Here is a 19363-nt window from a genome sequence, read left to right on the forward strand (position 1 = left end):
TGCTAATTCATGCTAGAACCATGCTAATAACATGCTAATTCGTGCTAGAATCATGCTAGAAACATGCTAATTCGTGCTAGAATGATGCTAATAACATGTTAATTCGTGCTAGAATCATGCTAGTAACATGCTAATTCATGCTAGAATCATGCTAGTAGCATGCTAATTCATGCTAGAATCATGCTAGTAACATGGTAATTTATGCTAAAGTCATGCTAAAAACATGCTAATTCATGCTAGAATCAGGCTAATAACATGCTAATTCATCTATCTAACCTTTTTCAAACTATTTTATCTATCTATCTATCTATCTATCTATCTATCTATCTATCTATCTATCTATCTATCTATCTATCTATCTATCTATCTATCTATCTATCTATTTTAAATATATACATTTTAAAACTGTTTAAACTAAATAAACTATTACCAAGGCTTTGTCAAGCCAGCCTCAAAGTTTGTCCTCAAACTTTAATAATCTAGTTCTTCTTCTTCTTCTTCTTCTTATTCTTCTGAGACTAATTTCTAAGTGTATCTCCTCCTAGGCCTTTCAAGCTACATACTTCAAACTTTCGGCAAACCTTCGAACTGGTCTGACTCGGGTTGCTATATCTTTTCTAACTGATCCGACCTTGGGTTTTCCGAAAAACGACCCAGAAAAATCCCAAAAGTCCCATTGACTTAACATTGGGTCAAACTTTGTGAGCTCATAACTCTGCATCAGACTGTCCTACAGACTTCTAACTGGACTCATTTAACTCAGTCTACCCAGCAGCCAATAACTGATGACTTTTTAACTTACTAGCCACTCCCTAGCAACCACTTACAGCACCCTAGCAACTGTCCCATAGACTTCCATTGTAAAAGACTCCCATTTACTTAACATTGGATCAACCTTTGTGAGCTCAGAACTCTGCATCAGACTGTCCTACAGACTAGAGTCTGGCCTCATTCAACTCAGTCTAGCCAGCAGCCAATCACTGATTACCTTTAAACTTACTAGCCACTCCCTAGCAACCAATTTCAGCACCCTAGCAACTGTCCCAGAGACTGTGACTAGCTTTTCTAACACATGCTAACAGTTTAAACTTCCTACTGACATGCTAATCTTGCTAGAAAGGTGCTAGCAACACGATAGTGACATGCTAGTCATGCTAGTAACATGCTAATTCATGCTAGAATCATGCTAACAACATGCTAATTCATGCTAGAAACAAGCTGATTCATGCTAGAATCATGCTAGTAACATGCTAGTTACATGCTAATTAATGCTAGAATCATGCTAGTTACATGCTAATTCATGCTAGAAACATGCTAGTAACATGCTAATTCATGCTAGAATCATGCTAGTAACATGCTAATCCATGCTAGAATCATGCTAGTAACATGCTAATTCATGCTAGAATCATGGTAGTAACATGCTAATCCATGCTAGAATCATGCTAGTAACATGCTAATTCATGCTAGAATGATGCTAAAAACATGCTAATTCATGCTAGAATCATGCTAATAACATGCTAATTCATGCTAGTAACATGCTAATTCATGCTAGAATCATGCTAGTAACATGCTAATTCATGCTAGAATCATGCTAGTTACATGCTAATCCATGCTAAAATCATGCTAGTAACATGCTAATTCATGCTAGAATCATGCTAGTAACATGCTAATTCATGCTAGAATCATGCTAGTAACATGCTAATTCATGCTAGAAACATGCTAGTAACATGCTAATTCATGCTAGAATCATGCTAGTAACATGCTAATTCATGCTAGAATCATGCTAATAACATGCTAATTCATGCTAGAAACATGCTAATTCATGCTAGAATCATGCTAACAACATGCTAATTCATGCTAGAATGATGCTAAAAACATGCTAATTCATGCTAGAAACATGCTAATTCATGCTAGAAACATGCTAGTTACATGCTAATTCATGCTAGAATCATGCTAGTAACATGCTAATTCATGCTAGAATCATGCTAGTTACATGCTAATCCATGCTAGAATCATGCTAGTAACATGCTAATTCATGCTAGAATCATGCTAGTAACATGCTAATTCATGCTAGAAACATGCTAGTAACATGCTAATTCATGCTAGAATCATGCTAGTAACATGCTAGATCATGCTAGAAACATGCTAGTAACATGCTAATTCATGCTAGAATCATGCTAGTAACATGCTAATTCATGCTAGAATCATGCTAGTAACATGCTAATTCATGCTAGAAACATGCTAGTTACATGCTAATCCATGCTAGAATCATGCTAGTAACATGCTAATTCATGCTAGAATCATGCTAGTAACATGCTAATTCATGCTAGAATCATGCTAGTAACATGCTAATTCATGCTAGAATCATGCTAATAACATGCTAATTCATGCTAGAATCATGCTAGTAACATGCTAATTCATGCTAGAATCATGCTAGTAACATGCTAATTCATGCTAGAAACATGCTAGTAACATGCTAATTCATGCTAGAATCATGCTAGTAACATGCTAATTCATGCTAGAATCATGCTAATAACATGCTAATTCATGCTAGAAACATGCTAATTCATGCTAGAAGCATGCTAATAACATGCTAAATCATGCTAGAAACATGCTAGTAACATGCTAATTCATGCTAGAAACATGCTAGTAACCTGCTAATTCATGCTAGAATCATGCTAGTAACATGTTATTTCATGCTAGAAACATGCTAGTAACATGCTAGATCATGCTAGAAACATGCTAGTAACATGCTAATTCATGCTAGAATCATGCTAATTCATGCTAGAAACATGCTAGTAACATGCTAATTCATGCTAGAATCATGTTAGTAACATGCTAATTCATGCTAGAATCATGCTAGTAACATGCTAATTCATGCTAGAATCATGCTAGTAACATGCTAATTCATGCTAGTAACATGCTAATTCATGCTAGAATCATGCTAATAACATGCTAATTCATGCTAATAACATGCTAATTCATGCTAGAAACATGCTAATTCATGCTAGAATCATGCTAATAACATGCTAATTCATGCTAGAAATATGCTAGTAACATGCTAATTAATGCTAGAAACATGCTAGTAACATGCTAATTCATGCTAGAATCATGCTAGTAACATGCTAATTCATGCTAAAAACATGCTAGTAACATGCTAATTCATGCTAGAATCATGCTAGTAACATGCTAATTCATGCTAGAATCATGCTAATAACATGCTAATTCATGCTAGAAACATGCTAATTCATGCTAGAATCATGCTAATAACATGCTAAATCATGCTAGAAACATGCTAGTAACATGCTAATTCATGCTAGAAACATGCTAGTAACATGCTAATTCATGATAGAATCATGCTAGTAACATGCTAATTCATGCTAGAAACATGCTAGTAACATGCTAACTCATGCTAGAAACATGCTAGTAACATGCTAGTTCATGCTAGAATCATGCTAATTCATGCTAGAAACATGCTAGTAACATGCTAATTCATGCTAGAATCATGCTAGTTACTTGCTAATTCATGCTAGTAACATGCTAATTCAGACTCGGCTTTTCAAGCCACCATAAAGTTTGTCCTCAAACTTTAATATCTAGTTGAATCTATGCCACGAAGGATTAAGAGGGCAGAAAGGGGTCCAACCCGGTACTAGTAAGGTGTACCTATTAAAGTGGCCAGTGAGTGTAAGTTTGTGATTCTGATTATGCGACTCAAAGATTTTATGATTCTTTAATAAAATTATCATATGATTTTATTTTGTGATATTAAGATTCTATGATTCAGTGATACAAATATTATAAGAAGCTATTAATCCAAGGTCCAAAACAAAACAAATCAATCTGAAAAATGAGTCATAATAGTCATAAATGTGTAATAACAAGGAAATGACAAAAGGAGAAAGTACTGAACTACTGAAACATATTTAGAACTTTATATAAAATCATTGTTTAATGATGGCAGCTTAAAGACGCCTCTCAAATGTAGAATGAAGTCACAAGCATCGCTCAGGGGTGAGTTTTTTTCACAGGCTTCAACAGAATGTAAAAATCTTGACGGTTCTTTGGGTCTCGTCTAGCAAATCTGATCTTTATTTTCAATTGGATTCAAGTCAGGTGATCGGCTGGGCCATTCTACAGCTTAATTTGCTTTCTCTGAAAGCATTTGAGAGTTTCCTTGGCTGTGTTTTGGATCATTGTCTTGGTGAAATGCACACACTGATTTCATCTTCATCCTCCTGCTAATGTAGATGTTGGACTGAAGCAGCTAATATTAATTTACAACGATGAAGAGCAGAGGGTTGCTGAAGAACTACTGAGAGATTTCAGCTGCTGTCTGGGCTTTCACTGTCTTCTACACCTCCCTTTCTTCATGTGTTCAATACTTTATCCATTTTGTTTTATTACACATAACTTAATTTGTAAACTAATTAGATTTGTGTTCTTTGCATATATGGATTTCTTTGGTTGCTATTAACATCAGGTGAAAACTGTAAGTAAACAGCACCTTTAGAAAAATGTTTTCTAAGAAAAATGGTGACATGTTCAATGCATATTTTCCCCGCTGTATATGTTTCATAGCTGCAGTGTCCACCTAAACACAACACACAAACTGTTTCTGATTTTAATTGTAATGTAATAACCTTTTCTAAAGCTGCTTTGAAACAATAAATATCGTGAAAAGCCCTATACAAATACCTTTGAAATGATTTGAATACAGCTTGTGTACATCCTAAAACATATAAATATATATTGAAAAATCTAGATTTTTTTTAATGAATGTATGAATGAATATAGGGAAAAGCCGCACACTTGACCTGTCACGATCCTTGACCCATCTCCACACCACTGGCAGATTCTACATTATTCACAAATTATCTAAATGACATTTACATAACTGCTTTGTTGGTGGAAACAGAAAGCGGTTTTATTTAGCATTATTTGCAGTCTAATTCACCAATTATTCAATTAGGGTAATTTTGCCGGAGGAACAAATTTCCTAACTATATAATGGACAGTAGGTTTTCCACATCCAAGTGTTCAGACAGAAACAAACGAGGGAGTTTTACCAAGAAAGTTCACGTCCTTAAAATTACACCTGAGGGACAACGTTTGTCACAAAGTTCGTCATCACAATGTCTGTTTGTACACAACACTGAATGACCGACTGCGTCACAATCTTGAGTGAACAGTCAGTTTCTGTTTTGGGGAACATTAAAAAGTGCCTAATTATTAGTACTGCTAATTATGTCATAAAATATGCGCAGCACACTGTGTAATTTCACCTAGAAAAATTATTATATATGCATAAATTAACAAACAACAATAAAATCATACAATAACATTCAGTTAAAATATTTAAATGAGGCATATTTCTTATAACACTAATAAAAAGATTGAAGGTAAAATATTAGCATGTGATATTATTTTCCCAGTTTATTTATGCTTATGATTGAAGCTTATTTAGCATAGATAAATACGGGAAAAAATGTAATAAAATCACGAACCACAAGATATGTAAAACTGCTATGTAAAACTTAAAAAAAAAGTCTCATAACTAAAAATCAGTTCTACGGATAAACTTCTGTGGATATATACTACGAAGAATCCAGCGAAGAATGGTTCCAGAAAGTAGGTAAGACAAAAAATAAATAAATACTGTACTTTAAATACAGTAACACCGCATAACTGTCCTACAGTAAAATACAGTTCATATTACAGTTAAATACTGTACAACTGACACAAATTATATGCATTACACAACTACATTTTCAAGGTTTTTCTTCTCAGTCTTTTGCTCACTTATTTGCTCACTTATTATACAAAATGTATAGTCTGATAACACAAAATAATAATAAAAAAAAAATTGTGGTGATTTCTTTTAAGGCTAGACATGTTGTTTTGGGGGTTTTTCACTAAAGAAAAAAAATCCTTTATTCAAGTTTTTGTATAAACCTCATATTATTTATAGCAGTGATTCTCAACCACGTTCCGGGGGGACAACTGGCTCTGCACAATTTCCTGTCTCCTTAACCAAACACACCTGATTCAGATCATCTGCTCATTAGCAGAGACTAAAAAAACTGTAATGGTGCGACACACAAAGGAGACATCCAAAACATGCAGTGCTGGTGGTCCTCCAGGAATGTGGTTGAGAAACGCTGATTTATAGAAATGTTTTTTATACATAAATGTAAATACGCTAAATGTAAACCAAATTTTGTATTTTTTTAAACGAGAATCGGAACTGTACTTAAAAATACCATTTCAGAGTCTCATAACAAGAAAGTAGTTAAAACTTCGAAAAAATGCTTAATTTAATATTCTGCATTATTTGTTTATATTTTTTTCATGTGTCCTTTTCTTTTTTTTACATAATGTTTTTTTTAAACTTCGAATCCAAAAAAAGTTGGAACAGTATAGAAAATACAAATAAATATAGTGCCAAAAGGAAGCCCTATGTTAACAGTGTCTAGAAGCGCAGTCGACTTCTCTGGGCAGTCTGTGCTCTGAGACATCTGGGATAGACCATCACACAGTGGAAACGTGTACTGTGGTCAGATGAATCAGTATTTCAGGTATTTTTTGGAAGGAATGGACGGCGTGTGCTCCGAACCAAAGAATAAAAGGGTCATCCAGGCTGTTTCAAGCAAAAAGTCTAAAAGCCAGGGTCTGTCATGGTATGGGGTTGTGTCAGTGCCCTTGGCAAAGGTAACTTGCACTTCTGTGATGGTACCATTAATGCTGAAAAATACATATAAATTTTGGAGCACAATATGCTGCCTTCTTTCCCAGGGACACCCATTTATATTTTAACAAAACTATGCAAAACCACATTCGTCACACATCACAAAGTCCTGGCTACAGAGGAAGCGGACACAGGTACTTGACTGGCCTGCCTGCAGTCCCGACCTGTCTCCAATAGAGAATGTGTGGCGCATTTCGAATCACAAAATGCTACAATGAAAACTCAATACTTTTTTGCAGGAAAAATGGGACAAAATTACACCTGAAACACTTCATCACTTGGTGTCTTTAGTCCCTAAACATCTTTTAAGTGTCGTGAAAAGGAATGGCAACATTATGAAGTGCTAAATGCTTTACTCTTCCAACTTGTTTTGAAATATGTTGCAAGAATTATAATTAAAATACATGATTATTTAAAAAAACTATAAAAATGATGAGGAACATAGGAGTGTATTGTCTGCAATGAAACACAAGTCAAAATAAATGTAGAAATCACTACATTCTTTTTTTATTTGCGTTTTCTATACTGTCCTAACTTTTTATGATCTGGGGTTTTATGATCTATGATTCTTTCCTTCTACTACACCATTGTTGTACTTTAAAATGGTCATATCTCCCTTGTTGCAAAAAGAGTCATTTCATTTGTACTAATACATTTATCTGTCGTATTTATGTTGTAATTCCCTGTTGTTATTGCAATAAAACAACTTTTTCAAGATTTATTCTTCCTAACTTTAGACTGAATGGATGTTGATTCTTGAATTACTGGTCAAACACGTGTCATGAGTGTAGTTTTGTTTACTAAAGAGTGTTTTTTTAGCACGGCGTTGCATCAGAAAGGAAAGCTCTGATTACTCATCAGGAAAACACACTGGATGTGGGAGAGCGGCTGAGTAACTCCCTGCGTTGTTTGTGGTAGATTATACTGACCTCTGAGACACAAGAGCGGCTCTTTTATGTGACGGAAACAGCAGAGGAATCACCAGTGGGAGGAACTTTGTTTTGTGTGGCCTTTTCATCGCTTCACACGAAGGCGATCTGTTGACCCTGTTGCTCAGTAGAGCAGAACTGAAGAATCGCCCACTTACTCAGCAGATTCAGCGAGTTCATTTTCTGCACTGGGATTTCTGTAAAGAATTAAAGTACACATGAAATCAAAACTAACCATATTGATCTTGTTAGCTCACTTTGCTAGTTTTGTGGTGAACAATTCATCTGTGCATGTTGTTCAGAAAAAACATATGGTTTGCTATTGTAATCTTTAATTGAAATCTGAAAATGCACTTTCTGTTTGTTTTCAGTTAAATTCTCAGATTAGGTCTGAGATATTGGGCGTGGCTAACATACTTAACCACGCCTCTCCAACAGAAATGGTGAGGGGGAGGAGTCTGTTAGGTTGTAATAACTCTCCCCAAACACTTTTCCCCATCTTTCTAAATAAAACGACTACTTTACTACATCCAATCAGCTCGCAGTAGAAAAAAAACAAGCCACGCCCACTGTTTACTCATTTAATATTCCGTTTTTCTATAAACTGCGCCACAATGAGAAAAAAACAGTGGTTGCATCCTTTGGTTCATGCTGACTTTAATTACTCATCCTCACGTCCTTCTGCTGAGCTACAGTAGCTACACAAGGACAAACTAAAAAAAATGCCTGCAAAGTTTTAACCGCCAGGGGCACCAAATCATCACTCAATCATGTACTTCTAATTTCATGAGATTCTTCCCAATAAATACAGCTATTGCTGTTAATCTATACTATTACACACGCAAACGTTGTATTGACCGCAGGGGCACCACAGGCCAGGGGTGGGGGGTTAGAGGTGGTTTAATTGGGCCCCCTAATGGTAACTCTGGGGGCCTCAAGCAAGCAGCAACCTTCCGCTCTCCCTCGTGAAGCCAATATGGAAGTAACTAAAACTACAATTCATCGACTCGCCTTTGGGAGCTGGCTCCAGGAAGTCCAGACGTTCACTGAGTGCTTTGCTAAATTGGCCAATTTTACAGCCTGGTACAAAAGATGGTTTTGGTGCATATAGCTAATATCACCCTTCATGACAACTGTGAGGGGGTGAATTTTTTTACAACTCATCCGTTTAGTTTATATTAAGTTATATTAAGTCTGCATAATTAAGGGCGTGGCCACTTGAGTGACATCTAGGTCTCACTGGTCGCCGTCACGTCACCTCAGCTGATTACGGCTGATTAGCTGCTGAACCCATTCAAGTGGCCTCTATTTCCCAGGTGAGTGAATATATATATATATATATATATATATATATATATATATATATATATATATATATATATACTTATATGCCATCTCTATAAATGTATTTGTTTTGTTTAGGATAATTTATCATTTATAATTCTCTTTAGAGCTGTAAAGCACTACAGAATCTAACAGATTGATTAGCTGTAGGCTCTAGAATAGTCATCTGAAACGTTTTCATACAGTGTTATGCCTGAATTTCATAAATAACCTTGTATTTATTAACACAGATTATATTTGAATTGTTTGAAAGTAATTTGCGTTTTCCTCCAGTAGAAAAACATTATAAGAACAATGCTTAGTGGCTTAGCGTATTACAACAGTGTTTTTAAAAGACTAAACACTTTATTGATATAGTATACAACCAAGTATTAAGCGTTTCTCCCAAAGAAAAGGCAGTCTAAGCACAATGCTAGCAGGCATCTGTAGCTTCACTGACACTCCGCCTCTTTTCCCTTATTTGGTCACCCGGTCAGTGCAATGACATGCGAACAAAATGGCGACTATTGGCCACGCCTACTTCTAGCTTAATTTGCACTCTTCAGAAACCTATGGGGGACGTCACGGATACTACGTCTATATCTTTTACAGTCTATGGCCCCAAGACAGTGAGGGCCCTTAGAATTCATCTGTAATCATACGAAGCTCCAAGAACACCTTTGTGCACAAAAAAACTGTGAATACTGATTTGTCTTAACTAAGCTGGAGTAAAATAAATGAATGAATGCTAAGAACTTAATTTAGAAAGCTTTAAAGACAATATTTTGATGTTTTTTCTGAACCCTCTGATTAAAATATTTCAAATAGTTGTATCTCTGCCAAATATTCTCCTATCTAGCAAACCAAAAGCTTATCTATTGAGCTTTCAGATGATGTATAAGTTTCAATTTCCAAAAATGGACGCTTATGACAGGTTTTGTGAATGATCCAGACTTACATGTTATTTTCATTACTAAAGAATGTGAATAAATGAACTTACTTTTGTGTTAACTTCATGACTATACAACATCAAAAGGTACTGGTGCAATTCAAAAGCATAAATGAATGGAAAACCCGCTTGAATCACTGTTAGTTTGTCAGAAATAGGGGTTCATTGTTAGTTCAAGTTTGCCTAATGATAAAACACTAAGACTTACAGTAAAGACTTCGAGGAAAATCTGCGCTTCAAATAAATCTGGACTGATTCACGCTGTGTGGATTGGGATCAGACGTCCAGACATTACAGTCTCCAGACGGTTTGATTGTACAGTGGTGATTTTTAATGTACTGTAGTACTGTAAATGTTGGGTTAGTGGTGATTCCCTCAGACAGTTTGATGTCATAGCGCTGCGTCATCTCTGCTAAAATGCTAACGTACGTCAGGCGATATTTAAAGCAACATTAAGACGGTAACCAGACCGGATCACTGGAGGGTTTTACTATGTGCTCTTCTTGTGAATAATTTCTCAAATACAATGCTCTATTGTGCTTTTGCTTTGTGAAAAGAATGTGTGTGTGTGCGTGTGTGTGTATGTCAGCTGTAGCCAAACGTGTGGGGTGGTTTTATATGTCCTTCATGAGAACTAGCAGAAGTTTTAACTGTTTCAGGGTTTGTTTGTTTTTTTGCATGTGTGTGTGGAGGCCAGGTTCAATGGAGCCAGATCAGTCTCAAAAATAATACATTTACAAAATACAATCCATACATGCACAATTAACGTTTCCAAAATACAATTTGTGAAGTCGCAAGTAAAAATGATAAATATTTTTTCGCCAAATGAATTGGATTTGTGTGTTTATGAACCATATTTTGAATTTACGAATTGGATTTGCATGTTTTTGAATCGTGTATTGAATTAATGAATTGGATGTTTTGAATTTACGAACTGGATTTGTGTATTTTTGAATCGTGTTTTGAATTTATGAATTCAATTTGTGTATTTTTGAATCGTGTTTTTAATTTACGAACTGGATTTGTGTATTTTTGAATCGTGTTTTGAATTTATGAATTCAATTTGTGTATTTTTGAATCGTGTTTAGAATTTATGAATTCAATTTGTGTGTTTTTGAATCGTGTTTTGAATTTATGAACTGGATTTGTGTATTTTTGAATCGTGTTTTGAATTTATGAATTCAATTTGTGTATTTTTGAATAGTGTTTTGAATTTACGAACTGGATTTTTGTATTTTTTTAACAGTGTTTTGAATTTACGAACTGGATTTGTGTATTTTTGAATCGTGTTTTGAATTTACGAATTGGATTTGTGTATTTTTGAATCGTGTTTTGAATTTACGAATTGGATTTGTGTATTTTTGAATCGTGTTTTGAATTTACGAATTGGATTTGTGTATTTTTGAATCGTGTTTTGAATTTACGAACTGGATTTGTGTATTTTTTAACAGTGTTTTGAATTTACGAACTGGATTTGTGTATTTTTTAACAGTGTTTTGAATTTATGAATTGGATTTGTGTATTTTTGAATCGTGTTTTGAATTTACGAATTGGATTTGTGTATTTTTGAATCGTGTTTTGAATTTACGAATTGGATTTGTGTATTTTTGAACCGTGTATTGATTTCATGAAATGGATTTGTGTATTTTTGAATCGTGTTTTGAATTTACGAATCGTGTTTTAAATTTACGAATTGGATTTGTGTATTTTTGAATCGTGTTTTTAATTTACGAATTGGATTTGTGTATTTTTGAATCGTGTTTTTAATTTACGAATTGGATTTGTGTATTTTTGAATCGTGTTTTGAATTTATAAATTGGATTTGTGTATTTTTGAATCGTGTTTTGAATTCATGAATTGGATTCTTGTATCTTTGAATCGTGTTTTGAATTTACGAATTGGATTTGTGTATTTTTGAATCGTGTTTTGAATTCATGAATTGGATTTGTGTATTTATAAATCGTGTTTTGAATTTATGAATTGGATTTGTGTATTTTTGAATCGTGTTTTGAATTTACGAATTGGATTTGTGTATTTTTGAATCGTGTTTTGAATTTACGAATTGGATTTGTGTATTTATAAATCGTGTTTTGAATTTACGAATTGGATTTGTGTATTTTTGAATCGTGTTTTGAATTCATGAATTGGATTCTTGTATCTTTGAATCGTGTTTTGAATTTACGAATTGGATTTGTGTATTTTTGAATCGTGTATTGATTTCATGAATTGGATTTGTGTATTTTTGAATCGTGTTTTGAATTTACGAATTGGATTTGTGTATTTTTGAATCGTGTTTTGAATTCATGAATTGGATTCTTGTATCTTTGAATCGTGTTTTGAATTTACGAATTGGATTTGTGTATTTTTGAATCGTGTATTGATTTCATGAATTGGATTTGTGTATTTTTGAATCGTGTATTGATTTCATGAATTGGATTTGTGTATTTATAAATCGTGTTTTGAATTTACGAGTTGGATTTGTGTATTTTTGAATCGTGTTTTGAATTTACGAATTGGACTTGTGTATTTTTGAATCGTGTATTGTATTTACGAACTGAATTTGTGTATTTTTGAACTGTGTTTTGAATTTACAAATTGGATTTGTTTATTTATGAACCAAGTTTTGAACTTATGAATTGGATTTGTGTAATTTTGAACCGTGTTTTGAACTTACAAACTGGGTTTGTGTATTTATGAACCAAGTTTTGAACTTATGAATTGGATTTGTGTAATTTTGAATTGTTGAACAGGAAGTGCATTTTTTTTCTCTATTGACATGCATAGATGAATTGTTCACCACAAAACTAGCAAAGTGAGCTAACAATATGGTTAGTTTTGACTTCATGTGTTCTTTAATAAAATTTTCATTTTGGGTGAACTAAAAAGACTTTAATCTTGCATGGCCTGACAGCGAGTAACTTAACAGCAAATTTTCATTTCTGATTAATTATATACCCTTAAAATAGTGGAAATAATATAACTATGCTTACAAATGAAACCTTATCGAGTCTTTGTGCTTTTACATTTATCAATAACTTTTATTTTAAGACCCTTTTCCCCTGCAACATTACATTTTAACCACTTAAACAGAACTAAACGAACAGTAAAGTGCTAATTTTAGTTAACTGTCCATTTTCATCAAGTCTAATGCATTTTAGCATCAAACATCGCTACTTGATGCACCGTGTGGTAGTTTTACTGTACAAAACATGTTTAAAAATATAATAAACCCAAATAAAACAGTAATATCCTGATCTAGCAATTCAACAACAACAAAAAATGTCTTTGTGCTCATGCAGGATGTTATTTATAGTCTTTTGTAGCTTACATAGCACGAATATGTATTTACTTTAAATAAAAAAATCTGGGAAAAATTCCAGCTTTCAGTGCAAGGTATTGCAAAGTACTTCCTTCTACTTTCCCCCATCGGTCACTTCCTCTAGAAGTCACAAGGTTGCACAGAAATTAATTTCCCCATTTCTGAGATTTCTCCAGTTTCGTGTGGCACTCACGGGCTTTTGTTTGCTTTTGTCGTCCATACAAGGCGAGGAGAGTTGATGGAGGGTATACTTTTTTCTTTTTTCTTTGAAGGAGGGCAAGCGCTGGTACTTTTCCATTGCGTAGGCAGCACGTTTTACAGATCTTCAGGCCGTTTTCACGATTAAGAGTAATGAAAGAGCGTCACCTGGTGGACGATCAGCGACAGATCGTGTTTTTATTCCATCAACACGAGTGCATTCTTCATTAATTATTTTTCCTTCGTCTTAGTCGCTGATTTATCAGGTGTCGCCACAGCGGAATGAACCGCCTACTTATCCAGCATATGTTTTACCCAGCAGATGCCGCAAACAAGTGAATAAAGTTAAAGGTAAAATTATTAGCCCTCCTGCAACTATATTCTATTTCAAATATTTTTTTAAAGCAGTTTTAGACATTCATTCATTCATTTTATTCGGCTTAGTCCCTTTATTAATCAGGGGTCACCACAGCGGAATGAACCACCAACTTATCCAGCATATGTTTTACGCAGCGGATGCCCTCCCAGCTGCAACCCATCACTGGGAATCATCCATACACATACATACACTACAGACAATTTAGCTTACCCAATTCACCAGCCATGTTTTTGGACTTGTGGGGGAAACCAAGGAAACCCACGCGAACACGGGAGAACATGCAAAAAAATTCACACAGAAATGCCAATTGACTCAACCGAGGCTCGAACCAGCGACCTTCTTGCTGTGAAGCGATTTTGCAGTACTGCGCCGCCAAGCTGCCCCCGTTTTAGACATAATAGATTTAATTAATAATTTCTAATAACTATATTATGATGTCTTTGCCATTAGAACAGTACAAACTTTAATACTTTATGTAGGCCTACCGCCATTAGGACAGTTCATACAGATTCAGGCTTTAGTTACTTTTAAAGATATTAATATTCAGCTTAGAATGCAATTTAAAGCTTAATTAGGCTAATGATGCAAAACATTGGCAACAGTGCTTTGTTCTGTAGCCATTCAATGCTATAAAACCTAACACCATAAAATCTAATTGTGAAAATCACTAAATGAAATAAATAAGTTTAACCTTAACATGTTTTAAAAGTTACTTTGACTTAACAAAAAAGAGTTATGGTAACTCATAAACTGATTATATTAAGCAGAATTCAACTGAATGAGTTATGAATTAATTAATTCTGGGTTTATTGTGTGTGTGTGTGTGGGTGTGTGTGTGTGTGTGTGTGTGCGCATGTGTGTGTGCGCATGTGTGTGTGTGTGTGTGTGTGTGTGTGTGTGTGTGTGTGTGTGTGTGTGTGTGTTAATTGCAATGCCAGAAGCAATACCAAACCATTTGAGTAGCTATATAGTTGTTTGATCTTAATACGTTTTATTAACTGAACTTAAAATGTTTAATTCACTACTCAAAATATTTGATGATGTAAGTTTACAGTACTCAAACCATCACTTTCACAACATTTCATCACGAAATGTTGGAGAAACCATTTCAATTTCACAGGAAGGATAACTATTTAATCTTCAACTGTATGTGCCAGGGGTCACCAAACTTGTTCCTGGAGGGCCGGTGTCCTGCAGATTTTAGCTCCAACCCTAATCAAACACACCTGAACAAGCTAATCAAGGTCTTACTAGGTGTACTTGAAACAATCAAGCAGGTGTGTTGAGGCAAGTTGGAGCTAAACCCTGCAGGGACACCAGCCCCCCAGGACTGTGATTGGTGACCCCTGGTATGTGCAATCTCAATTCAACAGTAATAGCATTAAACACAGAAATGATTCATCAACATTGTGGAGATGTATACATATAGGCAATACATAATAAAATGTTAAAAATGTACACTTTTTTTGCCTTATCCATCTGATTCTTATTTTTAAAATGTAATTGTATCTGCAATTGAATGTTGTTACCAATACTTTGGAATTATAAAGTGTTTTACCATCCTGAAATAACGACAAAAGCAACTGATCCACCAAAGAATTTGTAATTGTTTCAATGGCTATAATGGAAATTATATTAGCTTTAATGGAAACTGTATTGATCCTTTGGGTCTCTACTGAAATTTTTGCCTTCTATTGGTGACGTGTTAAAAAAATAACATATCCAAGTGGAATGTGTCGCAAAGCACACTGGAAAACATTAAAAAGTGCTGTCTTTGATGGTTAAAATTTAATGGTAATTATTTTTTGTAGTGGAAACTATTGTAACTTCTGCTATGGTTTCTATTGTTCTTGTTTTTTGTTATTATAGCAGGGACTGTTTGGATGAATATTACTTAATACATAGTATTAAAATAAAAAACTAACATTGTTGAGCCAAGAAAGCATGAACATATATGCATGTAAAGATCAATACATTTTTACCATGGAAATATAGCCACTAAAAAGTCATCATGTGAAATAATAGTTCATATAGGATACACAAAATCTTATCAAGATTATTTGCAGCAATTATCATGTTATCGCTTCAGTGCATTTGTATATATATATATACACACACACACGCACGCACGCACGCACACACACACACACACACACACACACACACACACACACACACACACACACACACACACACACACACACACACACACAGTTGAAGTCAAAATAATTAGCCCCCCTTTTATTTATTTATTTATTTTTAAATATTTCCCAAATTATGTTTAACAGAGCAAGGACATTTTCACAGTTTGTCTGATAATATTTTGTCTCCTGGAGAAAGTCTTATTTGTTTTATTTTAGCTAGAATAAAAGCAGTTTTTAATTTTTTTAAATACATTTTAAGGTCAAAATTATTAGCCTCGTTTAGCTATATATTTTTGATAGTCTACAGAACAAACCACCATTATACAATAACTTGCCTAATTACCCTAACCTCCATAGTTAACCTAATTAACCTAGTTAAACCATTAAATGTCACTTTAAGCTGTATAGAATGTGTTGAAAAAATCTGCTCTCTGTTAAACAGAACAGAAATTGGGGGAAAAAATAAACAGGGGTGCAAATAATCAACTGCATATATATATATATATATATATATATATATATATATATATATATATATATATATATATATATATATATATATATATATATATATATATATATATATATATATTACAGATTTTAAAATATAATTATGACTACAGCATTATAAAAAAAAACAAAAAAGTACCACACTGCTTCTTGGAAGTCTCATGTAAATTCTATAGTTAATTTACATAACAGCAATAAACTTAACAGAGCTTTTTTTGTAGTTTTGTGTACAGACTACAATGCTATTCAAACAACCTCTATTTCGTGGATCCATGATAACAAGTAAACATGCTGTTTTCTTCATGTCAGGCCACTTGGCAATATTTTTGAAATCACATATACACACCTGTACACATACATTACAGTACAGTACAGTTGTCATTGTTTTGGTATCCAATTATTCACTCTTGCCTAAAGACTGAACAAGTAATACACAAGTGAAGTCTTGTTTTCATAAAATGTGACCCTGGATCATAAAACCTGTCATATAGGTAGTTTTCTAGAAATATATTTATATATTCACTGTAAAAAACGCAGGGTTCCACACAATTCATTTATGTTGTCCCAACACAAATTGATTAAGTTAACCTAACACTTTTAACGAATTTATGTGGATTGAACATAAAAAATTAAGTTGTCCCAATGAAATGTAAAAAAATTGTGTTGTTTCAAATTATTTTATTAGAGTAGTTTAATTGAGCAAAAAATATTTTAATATTTTAATATTATGTATATATATATATATATATATATATATATATATATATATATATATATATATATATATATATATATATATATATATATATATATGTATCATCTTAACGACAAATAAAAAAGATTTCCATTGAAATATGTTGTGTTAGGATAGGACAATATTTGGCCAAAATACATCTTGAATATCTAGAATCTAAGGGTTCATAAAAAATAATAATATATAAATAAATAAATCATCCTTAAATTTGTCCAAATTAAGTTAACAATGTATATTACTAATCAAAAATTGTGTTTTGATACATTTACTGAATTGATATATTTATAAACATCATGTTTACCTAATACTGGAATGAGTTTTGGCATGCATAAAAAGAGGATTTTGACTCACAAAATATGTTTTTGGTTTTGTGGTCCATGGTCACATTCATTCATTCATTCATTTTCTTATCAGCCTAGTCCCTTTATTAATCAGGGGTCACCACAGTGGAATGAACCGCCAACTTATCCAGCATATGTTTTATGCAGATGTTCTTCCAACCGCAACCCAGTACTGGGAAACATCCATACACTCTCATTCACACTCATACACTACGGACAATTTAGCTTACCCAATTCACCTATAGCACATGTCTTTAGACTGTGGGGGAAACCGGAGCACCCGGAGGAAACCCACGCTAACATGGGGAGAACATGCAAACTCCACACAGAAATGCCAACTGGTCACATATTATGTGTTTGTAATTTTTACACAGATGATTATATTATCATTTTCTTTAAAAAAAGTGCTTTGAAACCTGATTTCGAACATTTTTAGGCCCCCAAAATGCAGTTGTCATATAAATGAAAACTGATAAAAGGTTTTCAGCTGAAAATGGTGTCATGTAAATACTCCCTCAGCATAATTTATTTCAAAGAATGCAATATCAATATATTTTACAGTAATATCAATTTACTTTACAGTAAGGTTAGCACAGTATTGTCCATAATTCCCAAAACAAGGTTCAGTAGTGTTCAGTCATATAGCCTGAATTCAGTCACAGTACTTTTTACCATGTCATAACCTCTATCGTTCCCCTCCATGAGACATAACAGTCGACTTCCATGAGGACAGGGACATTTTTCATTTGCATAAGATGGAAACATTCAGAACAGCACGTCGTCATGTTGCTTGTTTGTTTTTGTTGTTCATTCTGCCATACGGACAGTGTGATAATCTAATCTGACGCTTATTCACTATTACAGTATCACAGCTCAAAACTTTGGCCCCTAATGAAAAAATATTTGATGTTGGGCCTCTTGCTAGCACTGTTAAGTTCATCACACACTGAAATTTGTCTGAAATATCATTCTACGTCACATTCTGCCAATCACATATACAAATGGCAGATTTTTACTTTTGTTAGTCATAAAAAAATAAGAGGGGTTGGGTTTAGGCATAGGTTGGTGTAGGGGGATAAAAAATAGTTTGTACAATATAAAAACAATGGAAAGCTATGCAATGTCCCCACAGTTCAGAAAAACTAAACTGTGTGTGTGTGTCCATAGCTCTGACGTGCTGTTCGTCTCTAGGATTCGTTTATGGAATTTTTGTGTTTTGTGGCTTCAGTATCCCAAGCAAAGTATCAAAATGTCACTGATTTCCTGAAATGAACTTTGCATTTCGGGATAATCCCGCACGGCTCAATATTTCCTCTTTATTTTTTCTTGTTTGAAAAGAGAGGAGAACAAACATCACTGCTTTGACTGTCAAATATTTTATGATTATTATTGTTTTTTTTATCAACAGAATAATTAATACACGGTATTAATTAAACCATAGGATATGAATATGAAAAAAAAAATGCTTACAAAAATATCTGACTTCAGCATGCAAAGACCTTCAAAGGGACAGTTCACCCAAAACTGAAAATTCTGTCATCATTTACCCATCCTTTATTTATTCCAAACCTTGATGAGTTCATCTGTTAGATATTTTGAAGAATGTTGGAAACCTGTAACCACTGACTTCCATAGTATTTGTTTTTCCTTCTATGGAAAACTGTTCAAACTTTACAATAAGGTTTCATTAGTTAATGTGTTTATTAACATGAATTAAGCATGAACAATACCTGTTCAGCATTTATAAATCATACTTCAACATTTAAGGC

The sequence above is a fragment of the Danio aesculapii genome, chromosome 5, assembly GCF_903798145.1.
Source record: "Danio aesculapii chromosome 5, fDanAes4.1, whole genome shotgun sequence".
In the NCBI taxonomy this organism is placed as follows: Eukaryota; Metazoa; Chordata; class Actinopteri; order Cypriniformes; family Danionidae; genus Danio; species Danio aesculapii.